A 13,676-nucleotide genomic window follows, 5' to 3' on the forward strand; every position below is an offset into this window, starting at 1 on the left:
GACTGGTTTTCCACCGCTTAAAGGAGTCCTTCTTACCTTTTACAGCTTCCATTACTTTGTTTGTTAATCATGCAGGCCTTTTCTTATGCTTGTTTGTGCCTTTCCTAACTTGTGGTATGTATTTTATCTGAGCTTCTAGGATTATATTTTTAAATAGTCTCCAAGCTTCCTCAAGGGTTTTGACTGTATTTACCTTTCCTTTCAGTTTCCTCCTCACATGCCTCCTCACTTCAGTGTATTTACCCCTTTTAAAGTTAAACATGGTTGTGGCGGTCTTTTTGGGCAACTCCCTATTTATACAAACGGTGAAATCAATAACATTATGGTCACTGCTCCCAAGCGGTGCAATCACTTTTACATCTCTCACCAAGTCTTGGGCATTACTTAGGACCAAATCCAGGATCGCCCCACCCCTGGTAGGTTCTGAGACCATCTGCTCCATAGCACAGTCATTGAGAGCATCAAGAAACTCAATCTCTTTCTCTCGACCAGAACACATATTGACCCAATCAATCTGCAGGTAGTTAAAACCACCTATTACGACACAGTTTTTATGTTTAGCCGCTATCTTTAAGCCTTCCATCATATTATAATTGTCCTCTCTCCTTTGATTTGGTGGGCGATAACAAACTCCCATAGTTAAATTTTCTTTTGGGCCCTCTATTTCAACCCAAAGCATTTCTAAAAGTGAATCTAATTCTCTGACAGTCTTACTGGACCGTATATCCTCTCTGACATACAGAGCCACCCCACCTCCAACCCTTCCCTCCCTATCCTTCCGATATAACTTATATCCAGGAATCACCGTGTCCCACTGATTCTCCTCATTCCACCAAGTTTCTGAAATTCCCACAATGTCTATGTTTTCTCCCAGCACTAAACATTCCAATTCACCAATTTTACTTTAAACACTTCTAGCATTTGCATACAAACATCTATAATTTCCCAGGCAAGCTAGGCCCGCCACCTTCCTCCTGCCGCCTCGAGACTCTGGCAGATAGTCCGTACTGTTTGTCACCATCACAGTGGACAACTCTGGTCCGTTACCCGGTAGAAAAATAGCAGCCAACCCTTCATCTCTTTGAGACGAGTCCTCCCGAACCAGAGACATTTCATCTCCTGTTGGCTTTCCCCCAAGTTTTAGTTTAAAAACTGCTCTGCCACCTTTTTGATTTTAAGCGCCAGCGGCCTGGTTCCATCCGGGGACAAGTGGAGACTGTCTCTTTTGTACAGCTCCTGCTTGTTCCAGAAAGCATCCCAGTGCCTAACAAACTTAAACCCTTCCTCCTTACACCATCGTCTCATCCACACATTGAGACTTCTAATTTGTGCCTGTCTCTCCTGCCCTGCACGTGGAACAGGTAGCGCTTCCGAGAAGGCTACCTTGGAGGTCCTGGCCTTAAGTCTCCCACTTAGCAGCCTAAATTTTTCCTCCAGGACCTCACGACTGCATTTCCTCACATCGTTGGTGCCAACATGCACCACGACCACAGGCTCCTCCCCAGCACTGTCTATCAGCCTATCTACTACACGCGTAATATCCACTACCTTCGCACCAGGCAGGCAAGTCACCATACGGTCAGTACGCGGTTTCGCCACCCAGCTGTCTACTTGCCTAAGGATCGAATCACCAACTACCAACTCCCCCCCCCTCCCCCTGCCCAGGGATGGTTCCTTGGCGCGAAAGGATTTCCGCTCACCAACCGAAGAAGAGGTCCCTTCTGAGGGTGCATTCCCCTTATCCTCAGCACGGTGCCCTGTTCCCTCTCGACCCTCACGCTCTCTGGCAGCAACGGGGCTGCTACGTTCAGAGTGGGGCTCATCTAATACGCCGAGAGTCTTCCCCAAGTGCCTAACTGACCGTCTCTGCTTCTCCAGGGCAGACACCTCGGCCTCAAGGGTACGAACTCATTCCCTGAGGACCAGGAGCTCCTTGCATCGAGCACACACCCAAGACTTCTGTCCTTTGGGCAGATAGTCGTACGTGTGACACTCAGTGCAAAACACTGGAAAGCCCCCACCCCCCTGCTGGCATTCTATCTTCATTATATATAAAATATACAGTCCTCTTTAAATTCAGTTTGTTTAAGTGGCTCCCCTTCTGGAGGGTCAACTTACCTTATTGGGAAAACAAGGAAATCAGGGATCTGGGTTCCTGGTCCTTAGGGAGCCCCCAGGCGAAGAGCTACAAGCCAAGAGCCCTTTAGCTCTCGCCCTTCGGCTTGCGCCAAAGGCTCGTGCCTTTGGCAAGGCGCAGCTTAAAATGTAAAGAGGGTGGAGCAGAGGCACTCCTCAGCAATCAGCAGCAATCTCAATCTCTTTCTCCTTTAGCCCACTCAACCAAACAAGGAGCAAACAAAGACCAAAGAAACAGCAGTTCCCCAGCTATCACACCTCAGAATTTTTGGCAGCCCCACAAACCTCAGAATGAAGTCTTTCAAAACTCAGAAATTCTCAGCAACTTCTCCAGCTGTCTCAGCTATGAGAGCTGCTCTGCTCTGTTCTGCTCCTCTCAGACCTCTGTGAGTGACTTACAAAGTGGCTTACAATCACCTTTCCTTCCTCTCCTCGCAACAGGCACTTTCTGAGGTAGGTGGGGCTGAGAGAGCTCAGAAAGAAACTCTGATTAGCCCAAGGTCACCCAGCTGGCCTCACGTGGTTCTCCAAATTAGAATCATAGAGTTGGAAGGGACCTCCAGGGTCATCTAGTCCAACTCCCTGAACAAATCAGTTTCGCAGGGCTTGCAAAACCACCCTCTGTCAACTTGTGTTTAAGATGGAACCCGGGTAATAACACCTAGCCATCCTACACATATATTGAACTGTAGCACTTTAAATCTGTAGCCGATAAATTTTAATTGTTTATTTAACTTAATTTGAATGTATTTAACTATTTTAATTGTCTTTTATTGCAATGATTGTATTTTATTGTAATCATAGTGTAACCCATGTCCTGTGAGCCGCCCGCTTCGGCGGGGGAGGGCGGGATATAAGAATAAATTTATTATTATTATTATTTATTATTATTATTATTATTATTATTATTATTACAATGCAGGAAACTCACAAATACCTCCCCCTAAATTCACAGGATCTTCATCGCTGTCAGATGGCCATCTAGCCTCTGTTTAAAAACCTCCAAGGAAGGAGAGCCCACCACCTCTCGAGGAAGCCTGTTCCACTGAGGAACCACTCTAATGGTCAGGAGGTTCTTCCTAATGTTGAGCCAGAAACTCTTTTGATTTAATTTCAAGCCACTGGTTCTGGTTCTACCTTCTGGGGCCACAGAAAACAATTCCACACCATCCTCTATATGACAGCCCTTCAAGTACTTGAAAATGGTGATCTTATCACCTCTCAGCCGCCTACTCTCCAGGCTAAACATGCCCAGCTCCTTCAACCTTTCCTCATAGGACTCGGTCTCCAGACCCCTCACCATCTTTGCTGTCCTCCTCTGGACCCATTCCAGCTTGTTTATATCCTTCTTAAAATGTGGTGCCCAAAACTGAACACAATACTCCAAGTGAGGTCTTACAGAGCAAAATAAAGTGATACCATCACATCACGTGATCTGGACACTATACTTTTGTTGGTACAGCCCAAAATTGCATTTGCCTTTTTAGCCACCGCATCACACTGTTGACTCATGTTCAGCGTATTAGAGGCCACTGCTCGATACCACACTGGCAATGCTGCAGTTGCAAAAAATTATCCCGGGAGGAAGGAAGGGCAGAATGAGGACATAACATACGTATTTGTGGAAAACAAAAAACCTTCACTTGGACTTACGATAATAGCTATTTTGAGTGCCCTTCATGGGGATACATTTTAATGAATAAAATTAATTTCGGCAGAATCGTCTTGAATGCCAACACAAGGGCTTTGTGCAGGCACTCCTGCTGCTAGTCCACCTGCAGCTCACCATCAAAAATTCAAAACACACACTGGCAACAAATCGAGAAATTGAGACACACCAAAGTGCCGAACATGGACAGCGTAATGGAGAGAAACCAGAAACCAAAAGAAAAGCCGTCACTGTTGAAGGGAGTGATAAAACTGAGAATGCATATTTGTTTGGTGTTCACTTGATGGTTCCGGAATTACTGTTTTAGGATTTATCATGCAAGGTCATTTTAGTTCTTTTTCCTTTGTAAGTCAGCTTGAACACTTTTCCAGGTGAATGGAGTTTTTCTTTAAAAAGAAGAAAAAAAGCTTCACGGGGAAAGGAATACCACTCTGGGAGGGGGGCGGGGACAAAACTGAAAAGGCCCTGTCTTGTCTAAGTGTTTAAGGTTGCCAGCAGGGAATGGCGGGGTAGGGGTTGGAAGCTCCTGGAGAACTGGAGATAAAGGGAGGCCAGGGACCTCAGCAGGGTAAAATGCCACAGACTCCACTCTCCAAAGCATCCATTTTCTCCTAGGGAACTGGTCTCTGCTGTAATTCCAGGGGATCCCCAGATTCAATGTGGAGGCTGGCATCCCTAGCAACGCCCCCCCCCCAAAAAAAACTTGCTTCCATCACTGCAAGTATGCCTAGGTGGGGTCCCTCCAGCCAATGTCAGAACATGACCAGGTTCATCTGTGCAAAAGCAGTTGTGCATCATCCTGCACATCTGCCTTGGCCTGAACTCCTGGGGAAAACACAGATAGGTCCCGAGATGAATTGTGACTCCCAGTCGATTTGGAACATAAGAGAAGCCATGTTGGATCAGGCCAATGGCCCACCCAGTCCAACACTCTGTGTCACAGGAGAACATAAGAGAAGCCCTGTTGGATCAGGCCAATGCCCCATCCAGTCCAACACTCTGTGTCACACAGTGGCCAAAAACCCCCCAGGTGCCATCAGGAGGTCCATCACTAGAAGCCCTCCCACCCCCAAGCACCAAGAGACTTCTCAGAATTGAATCAGAACCAGAACTCTTCTCAGCATTGCCCCAAGAGACTTAAGGCTAGCTTGCTTGCCTCCAAAGTTATTCCAGAAACGGACACCTTGTTCCATTGGGTTGCTGAACTCAAACTGACTGGGTATTGCACGCCTGCTGCTTCAACTGACCTTATCTTGATGGCTGGCGCTTTCACAAGCTGCTGCTTGCTTGTGCTTACAACCCATTGGTTTTTAGTTACTTTGCAAATTGTCTTTTAGTTACTTCTCTCCATCACTACCCCTGCATTTGTTGCTTTCCGCCCCCAGACTGCTTGGCATGCCGATTTGTTATAGATACGCAGCACAGGCTTTTTTAAAAAATTAAACGTACAACAGGGATTTTAATTGGGGAGAGGGGACTCTCCCTCCTGAGTGACTGCCAACTCACCCAAGATATAAAATATCCGATATTGCCGCCTTCTTTATTGCCTTCTTTTTTTCAGCCCAAACTAATAATCACCAGACCCAAACTTGCGATTCTTTTAATCTGCTAAAAAAACCCATTTCCACGATTCTGCATACTAATTCACTGCCCACTTTCTCTATACTTATGCCTGCTTGGCATTCCGCCCTGTCGCCTGACGAAGTGCGCTCCTAGCACACGAAAGCTTACATTCTGAATAAAACTTTGTAGATAGATCCAAGTAGGCAGCCGTGTTAGTGTGAAGTAGTAGAACAAAATAGGAGTCGATTGCACCTTTAAGACCAACTTAGTTTTTATTCAGAATCTGGCAGACTCCTCGTCTGACGAAGTGAGTTTAGAGAGCACATGTTCTGAATAAAACTAAGTTGGTCATAAAGGTGCGATCGACTCCTATTTTGAATAAAACTTTGCCGGTCTTAAAGGTGTCCCTTGACTCCTGCTTTGTTCTCCTGCTTCAGACCAACACGGCCGCCCACCTGGATCTATCTGATACTTAAGACTTTGCTTCCAAAGTAACAACATCTAAGGGAAAGCGGGGGGGGGGGGGGGAGCTCACATTCCCAAAGATTCTCCAAAATGAACTTCAGCAATTACTCAGTGGAACAGAGAGGTGTTATAGTAGGCAACGCACTGAAGGCTACAAACAAAAGGTATTTCGATACAGCAGAACTTTGTTGAACCAGGTTGCGGGAATGGGGGGGAATCACTGCCGTAGTGTTAGCCAAAAACCAGATGGCCAGTGAGTGTTTCCGGCAGCAGGTCTCTCCAAAGGGTACAAGCTGATGATTCTAAGCCAGGGAGGCAAAGCTCTTAAGTTGGACAGCGTAGAGAAGCCGAGGAAGGCACAACCATTGTGCTTCATGGAAAAGAAAGGCCTTTCCTTCCGCCATGGCTCCATCAGTTTCTCCTGTCCAAGACAGCTGATCCTTAGCGAGACAGCGCACGCTGCAGGGGACCAAACTCCTCTCACCAAAGAATCTCAAAATGTAATGCATGGGGGGTGGGGGCTAAGAATTCTAAGACTTCCTGAAACTACAGTTCCCAGGATTCTGTAGGACAGGGGTGGCCAACGGTAGCTCTCCAGATGTTTTGCCTACAACTCCCATCAGCCCCAGCCATTAGCCATGATGGGAGTTGTAGGCAAAAAACATCTGGAGAGCTACCGTTGGCCACCCTTGCTGTAGAAGATACCATGCCAGCTGTAAGCAAAAGACCCAGCACAGAATTCAGCGGCAGAGATACGCCTTGGCACAATATTTACCCCCCCCCCCCCCGAAAAAGTACCTGTGTGAGAAATTTGTCTCCCAGCGAGAAGAGCATTTTACTTGTCCACAGACACACAGAGAGAGCACAGGTGAATGCAAGAGAGACCAGTAACGCCACCAGCTTGCTTCAGCAATGTGGGCGGCTTAGCTGCACGCCCAGAGGGAACTTGTTACTTACCCAGCCCCGGAATCTGGGTGGCGGATTCCAGCAAAGCTGGTCTAGCATCAGAGAGAAGTCGACGAGGACCAGGGAAAGAAAGAGTGCTTGAGAAAGGCTGTCTCAGCGAGGGCGGGCAGGGCCACTGGGTGGTGGCCTTCCCGTGGGCAGGATTAGGCACCGAGAGGTGGCATCAGGAAAGGCAGGGCTCTCTGCCTCTGGACCCAGCTCCTGGGGCTGAGAAGATGCTCAGGGCTCTCAGAGGGGAAAGACGGCCACAAGCTGGGAGACAGAAGGTCTCACTGCCCTTTCTGTTGTGCAACCAAAATGAGGAAGACTTGCCTGAGCGAGACCCAGGAGGGCAAGAGAAAGGGAGGAGTGGGCTGGAGAACAAAAACAACAACAGGGGACCAAGAGCCAGTGTGGTACAACAGTTAAGAGTGGCGGCCTCTCATCTGGGAGAACTGGGTTTGACTCCCCACTCCTCTACATGCAGCCAGCTGGGTGACCTTGGGTCAGTCAGCGTTCTTGCAGAGCTGTTCTCTCAAGAGCAGCTCTGAGTCAGAGCTCTTTCAGCCCCACCTACCTCACAAGGAGTCTGTTGTGGGGAGAGGAAGGGAAGGAGATTGTAAGCCAAGAGAAAAGAAGACAAAAAGAAAAAGAAGGGAGGAGAAGGAGAAAGACGAGGAGGAGGAGAATTGGATTTATATTCTGCCCTTCACTTGAGAGTCTCAGAGTGGTTTACAATCTCTTTTCCCTTTCTCTCCCCACAACAGACACCTTCTGTGAGGTAGGTGGGGCTGAGAAAGCTCTGAGAAAACTGCTCTTGAGAGAACAGCTTGGAGCAAGAACTGTGACTGACCCAAGGTCACCCAGCTGGCTGCATGTGAAGGAGGGGGAAGTCAAACCCGGTTCTTCCAGGTTAGAATCCACTCTTAACCACTACACCAAACTGGTGGGATTTGGCAATGCAATTTTAAAAATAAAATATCAAGAAAAAGTGCAAGGATCACAGCAGAAACCAAAAATATAAAATGCTCTGGGCTTAGGAAAACATGAAATGACTGGGCATCGCAAGCTTCTCCTCCTGCTCCCAGGTTTACTCAGGTTGGCAATGGCTCTTCAGTATAATATTCCCCTTTGGCTGTGGGTTCCCAGCTTAGAGGACTCACTAGGCACCAGTTCTAAGGTCCATTCGGCAGAGACATACTGGCTCGAAGCATCAACCCTATTTGCAAGATCACACAACTCCAGCAATGAACAGCTTCTCACGGGCCATATAAATGCTGAAAAATGAAACTGAGCTCCACTCCATTTAAAATACACCGCAGCACAGACAAAGCTGGCAAGGAAAACTAGGAATGGATTTTCCATTGAGGTCTCTGTGCCCAGATAGACGACTCCAAAAATTGCAAGCCCAGAATCGCTTCCTGCTTCAGCCTCCAAAGACAAGGAAGAAGGAGCTGGGAATTTCGGCAGGCTTGAAGCTTCAAAATGTGAGGACAGGAGGGGGGGAGGGGAGAAAAGAGCCCAGTGGGCTTGATTAAAGCCCTGGGCAGACCGGTTCTGGCCCACAGCCAGACATTTCACACCCCTGTCCTAAACTGTCAATTGTAGCTTTATAAATAACTAGGCCCAGTAAAGCTGTGCTATACCTGTAAACAGATGCCATTCGCTTTTCTGAACCTCTTTATTCCTCTAACCCTGTGAGTAGGTTAAAGTTACGGTTCTTTTTCTGTTTCCCTCACAGACATCCAACTTTTATTTTTACTCAGAAGCCCGCTTGGGTTAAGTCTTTCAGGCAGAGGACTGGGGTGGAGACTGCACTGCTCCAACTTTATATCAGACGACTTCTGTTTAAATGTCATTTTTTTTAAGAGTTCGACCTTCAGAGGGACCACAGCACAGGGGGAGAGGGGGCTTCAGCTCCCCTCCCCCGTTTTCTTGACCAAATCAGCACGCCATTTGCCCCACCAGGGGTCTGTGTGTGGACTTACGGGCTACATGTACAAAATAGCACCCACCCAGAGCTGTTTGGAGTTGAGAAATAGCACAGGGAGGGTGGAAATCTGCGGTCCTGATCCAAACCTGGGGCTCCCCCATGCTTGAGAAATTAGTTCCCTTGCACCTAATGTGGGACCAGGGGCCATCTTAGCCAATGGGCAATGGAGGCAGCAGCCTGGCCCGCATCCTTGAATGGGGCCCTGACTACCCGTAGCCCTGCCCATTCAAGGAAGCGTGAGGGAACAAAAAGAGCAGGGTCTTGCTGCTGCTAGGAAGGTCAAGAACCTCCCTTCCCCCCCCCCCCCAAGAATATTGTTAATAGCCTCATGTTGATTAATAAGTCAGATCGGGTGATTGAAGATGATCACCATCTTCAAGTACTTGAAGGGCTGTCATATCGAAGATGGTGTGGAATTGTATTCTGTGGTTCTGGTAGGACCAGAACCAATGGGTTGAAATTAGATCAGAAGAGTTTCTGGCTCAACATTACGAAGAACTTCCTGACCGCTAGAGCGATTCCTCAGTGGAACAGGCTTCCTCGGGAGGGGGTGGGTTCTCCTCCCTTGGAGGTTTTTAAACAGAGGTTAGATGGCCATGTGACAGCAATGAAGATCCTGTGAATTTAGGGGGAGGCAGAGCTTTTTTGGTAGAAAAAGCCAAACAGGAACTCATTTACATATTACGCCACACCCCATGATGTCACCATTGTTTCAACATAAGGCTTTTTATAGAAAAAGTCCAGCAGGGATTCATTAGGCCACACCCCCTGACACCAAGCCAGCTGGAACTGCGTTCCTGTTCAAAAAAAGCCCTGGGGGGAGGTATTTGTGAGTTTTCTGCATCGTGCAGGGGCTTGGACTAGATGGCTCTGGAGGTCCCTTCCAACCCTATGATTCTATGATTCAGGTTTATGAGTAAGCAAAAAGAACAAGCCTGAACTTCAGATGTGAACTCTCTAACAAAAGAAGAAAAGACGTAAAAAGGTAGTCCCCTGTGCAAGCACCAATCGTTTTCGACTCTGGGGTGACGTTGCTTTTGCAATGTTTTCGGCAGACTTTTTACAGGGTGGTTTGCCATTGCCTTCCCCAGTCATCTACGCTTTCTCCCGCAGCAAGCTGGGTACTCATTTTACCAACCTCAGAAGGATGGAAGGCTGAGTCAACCTGGAGTCGGTTGCCTGAACCAGCTTCCGATGGGATCAAACTCAGGTCGTAAGCAGAGGGAGGGATGGTGGCTCAGTGGCAGAGCATCTGCTTCGGAAGCAGAAGGTCCCAGGTTCAATCCCCGGCATCTCCAAAAAAAGGGTCCAGGCAAAGAGGTGTGAAAAACCTCAGCTTGAGACCCTGGAGAGCCGCTACCAGTCTGAGAAGACAATACTGACTTTGATGGACCAAGGGTCTGATTCAGTATAAGGCAGCTTCATAAGTTCAGAGGGCTCCGACTGCAGTACTGCAGCTTTACCACTCTGCGCCACGGGGCGCTTATAAGAAAAGAGGCAGACCACTTTTAATAAGCTTTGAATCTGGCCAAAAGCAATAAATGCACCATGTAATTGTTTTCATGGACAAGTAGCTGTGTTTTGAGATTGCTTGCCAGCAAAGCTTGGCACACTATTAGAAGCTAGTCCTCACTAAGGCTGTTAAGTTAAACAGCTGTTATACCAATTAGAGGAATAGAAGGGATGTCCATAGGACCATCTGGAGTTTAACATATATCTTCTTCATTAACCTGCTATAGTAAAAAAACTCGCTGTGTTATCTTCATCAGATAATGCCTGATAACGTCCTTGGAACTCTTGTTATTTGAAATTTATAGCTTGTTTTGCTCGTTAAGTCTCTGGAAAAGGAACCCTGAACCACTGGTTTTAAATTTTGGCTTGAAGCATGGGTTTGTAATATCTTATTGCTGGTGGGGTCAAAGCACCATTAATTTAAAAAGTGCTGGCAAATATGTTTTCTTGTACATGCGTGTAAAGGAAAACAAAGACATTACAATTGAGTATGCTCAATGATTTAAGAAGGGGAGATTTTAATGTCATGGTAGGTGGATCAGCCTGATCGATAAAAACGTGATGTAACATTGCTAAGCTGAACTCTTTGGCTGAGACACCTGCCAAAAGGATTCCCTTTATTGAATAAAAATATAAACACACACACACACACTATGTATGTGTGTGTGTGTATGTATGTATATATAGAATCATAGAGTTGGAAGGGATCTCCAGGGTCATCTCGTCATCATGCAGAAAACTCACAAATACCTCCCCCTATATTCACAGGATCCTCATTGCTGTCAGATGGCCATCTAGCCTCTGTTTAAAAACCTCCAAGGAAGGAGAGCCCACCACCTCCTGAGGAAGCCTTTCCACTCAGGAACCGCTCTAATGGTCAGGAAGTTCTTCCTAATGTTGAGCTGGAAACTCTTTTGATTTAATTTCAACCCACTGGTTCTGGTTCTGCCTTCTGGGGCCACAGAAAACAATTCCACACCATCCTCTAAATGACAGCCCTTCAAGTACTTGAAGATGGTGATCTTATCACCTCTCAACCGCCTCCTCTCCAGGTTAAACATGTCCAGCTCCTTCAACCTTTCTTCATAGGACTTGGTCTCCAGACCCCTCACCATCTTCGTCGCCCTCCTCTGGACCCATTCCAGCTTGTCTATATCCTTCTTAAACTGTGGTGCCCAAAACTGAACACAATATTCCAGGTGAGCACGAGAACCGAGGGAGCCACTGGAAGGAGGGATGGAATTCAAGAGTTTTCATAGCTCTTGTGGGAGCTGTATTTAATAACCAAATAGAGGCAAATAGAGATTCATAATGATGCAAATAGTGGTCAATGATTTATATGGGACATGCACGTTTCCTTTTCTCACTGGGGCCAAAAAAATAAATCCCTAACCTTTCCCTGTGCTGGTCTTATGGAGACTGTTATTCCCAGCTTTTTTTTTTTTTAAGTCTCCTTCTAACATGGTCATGTTGTAAAATATATACCTATGTATTTTATCATTCTGTACAAATAAAGTATTAGGAGTTTTAATAAAGACATGTAATATTTGCTCATGTCTTATGGCTCTCATACATCTGACGTTTATTCTATGTGGCACTTATGCTTTATGGGTTATGGGTTGGAACTGCATACCTGAAAGAACACCTACTCCCTTATGAACAAACCCAACCACTACAGTTGTTTTTGAGGGCTCTGCTTCAGGTGTCTCAGCCATCTGAGTTCAGGCAGGTGGTACCCAAAAGAGCGCCTTCTCATTTGTGGCACCAAAACTCCTGAACTCTCTTCCAGGAGGATTTGCCTCTCCTGTTCTGTTGCCATCTTCCACCAGTGAGGGAAGACTTTTTTGTTGTTGTTTCGTTTGGCATTCCCTCAGCAATCCCTCCTTCCAGACCAACTTTAATTGCTGTTTTCATGTCTTCTTTAACTCTGGTTTTAACTAGTTTTAATGATGTGTGTTGGAGGGGTTGATTTTAATGGTTTTAAAATGTGATTTTATCACGTGTTTTAAATTGTTAGCTGCCTTGGTGGCCCTTGTGAGGCAGGAACAAAAAAAATCACTCTCTTGTCTTCACACAGAGAGTGATTAAGATGTGGAATTAGCTGCCAGGGGATATAATGATGACCACAGGAATAAACAGCTTTAAAAGGGAATTAGATTCATGAAGGATATATGTTTATCAGTCGCTACTAGCCACAGAAACTGAGGGAAACCTCCAGGTTCAGAGGCAGTCAACCTCTGAATCCCAGAGCCAGAAGGCAACATCAGGGGAAGGCCTTGGCCTCCATTCCCTGCTGTTAGATCTCCAGAGGAACTGGTTGGCCACTGTCTGAGGCAGGATGCCAGACTATATGGACCACTGGTCTGATCCAGCAGGACTCTTCTTAGGTTCTTATGAAAGCAGAAAGGCAGGTTATGAACATCGTAAGTAAATAAGACTCCTTAACTACCACTGGCCACTTCTCAAGTCTCCTGTGCCTAACCTTTAAAGCCCTACATGGTTGGGACCAGCACACCATTGGGTCCACCTCTCTTGGTATACTCACCACCAAAAACATTATACTCCCAGAAAAAAAGACTTTCTAGTGATCCCTGGACTGAGAAACATCCAATTAGCCTTGATCAGAGCCAGGGCGTTTTTGGTGTTGGTCCCAGTCTGGTGGAATGCTCTTCCAGCTGAGATCCGAGCCCTGCAGGACCTTTTATAGTTCTGCAGGCCCTGCAAAACTGAGCTGTTCCACCAGGCCCACAGTTGAGGCCTATGACTGAGGAGAAAAACAATCCCATCGGACAGCCCCCCCCCCCCACTTCTCTTTGTGGGCCTCCCCCCAAGTTTTTGATCTGGTTAAATGTCCCTAATTAGATGATATTATTATGCCATCTGACCATTGTTGACTGTTTAAACTGTTTTGTAATCTATTTAGTGTTGTTTTATCAACCTACTCGCCTGAAGGCCTGCAGTAGCAGAGGAGAGCAAGTAAAAAATCTAATTAAATAAATAAAGATAAATAACCATGCCCACCGATGGTCACACACTGATGACCTAGTTAGTCTTCCCCTTGGGGCAATGACAAAGGTACGAGGAAGCGCAGGAGACGGGCAGGAGACGGGCAGGATGTCTGGCTTCCGTTCCCTCACAGGGCTGTCGACAGACGTACAAAGCTTCAGGAAGGTGGATTAATCTGTTTGTGTGCTAGTATGCTAATTTTAATAGGATACTCTACCTGGGTCATTCAAGGCCTGAGCCCCATAGGCAGCCTGGTCAAACCTGCTGGATCAAATTCCTGAGAGTAGCGATGGGGTGGGGGGGAACCATTCAGACTTTTGTTTGGATGAAAATGCACAGAAGAAACAACCCCCCTCAATCTCCAGCAGTGGGCTCAGGATGTATTTG

General features: G+C 46.7%; 1 protein-coding gene and 1 non-coding gene across 2 annotated transcripts in view; one reads left to right on the forward strand and one right to left on the reverse strand.

Annotated features, from left to right (window-relative positions):
- AGPAT1 (1-acylglycerol-3-phosphate O-acyltransferase 1) overlaps nt 1-13,676 on the reverse strand; it is a 93,244-nt gene that overhangs the window by 43,660 nt on the left and 35,908 nt on the right. The window lies entirely within an intron of this gene.
- TRNAP-CGG (transfer RNA proline (anticodon CGG)) lies at nt 9,995-10,069 on the forward strand. Its single transcript has one exon. It is a non-coding gene; the product is annotated as a tRNA-Pro (tRNA).

Source organism: Heteronotia binoei, chromosome 5 (genome assembly GCF_032191835.1).
Source record: "Heteronotia binoei isolate CCM8104 ecotype False Entrance Well chromosome 5, APGP_CSIRO_Hbin_v1, whole genome shotgun sequence".
Lineage (NCBI taxonomy): Eukaryota > Metazoa > Chordata > Lepidosauria > Squamata > Gekkonidae > Heteronotia > Heteronotia binoei.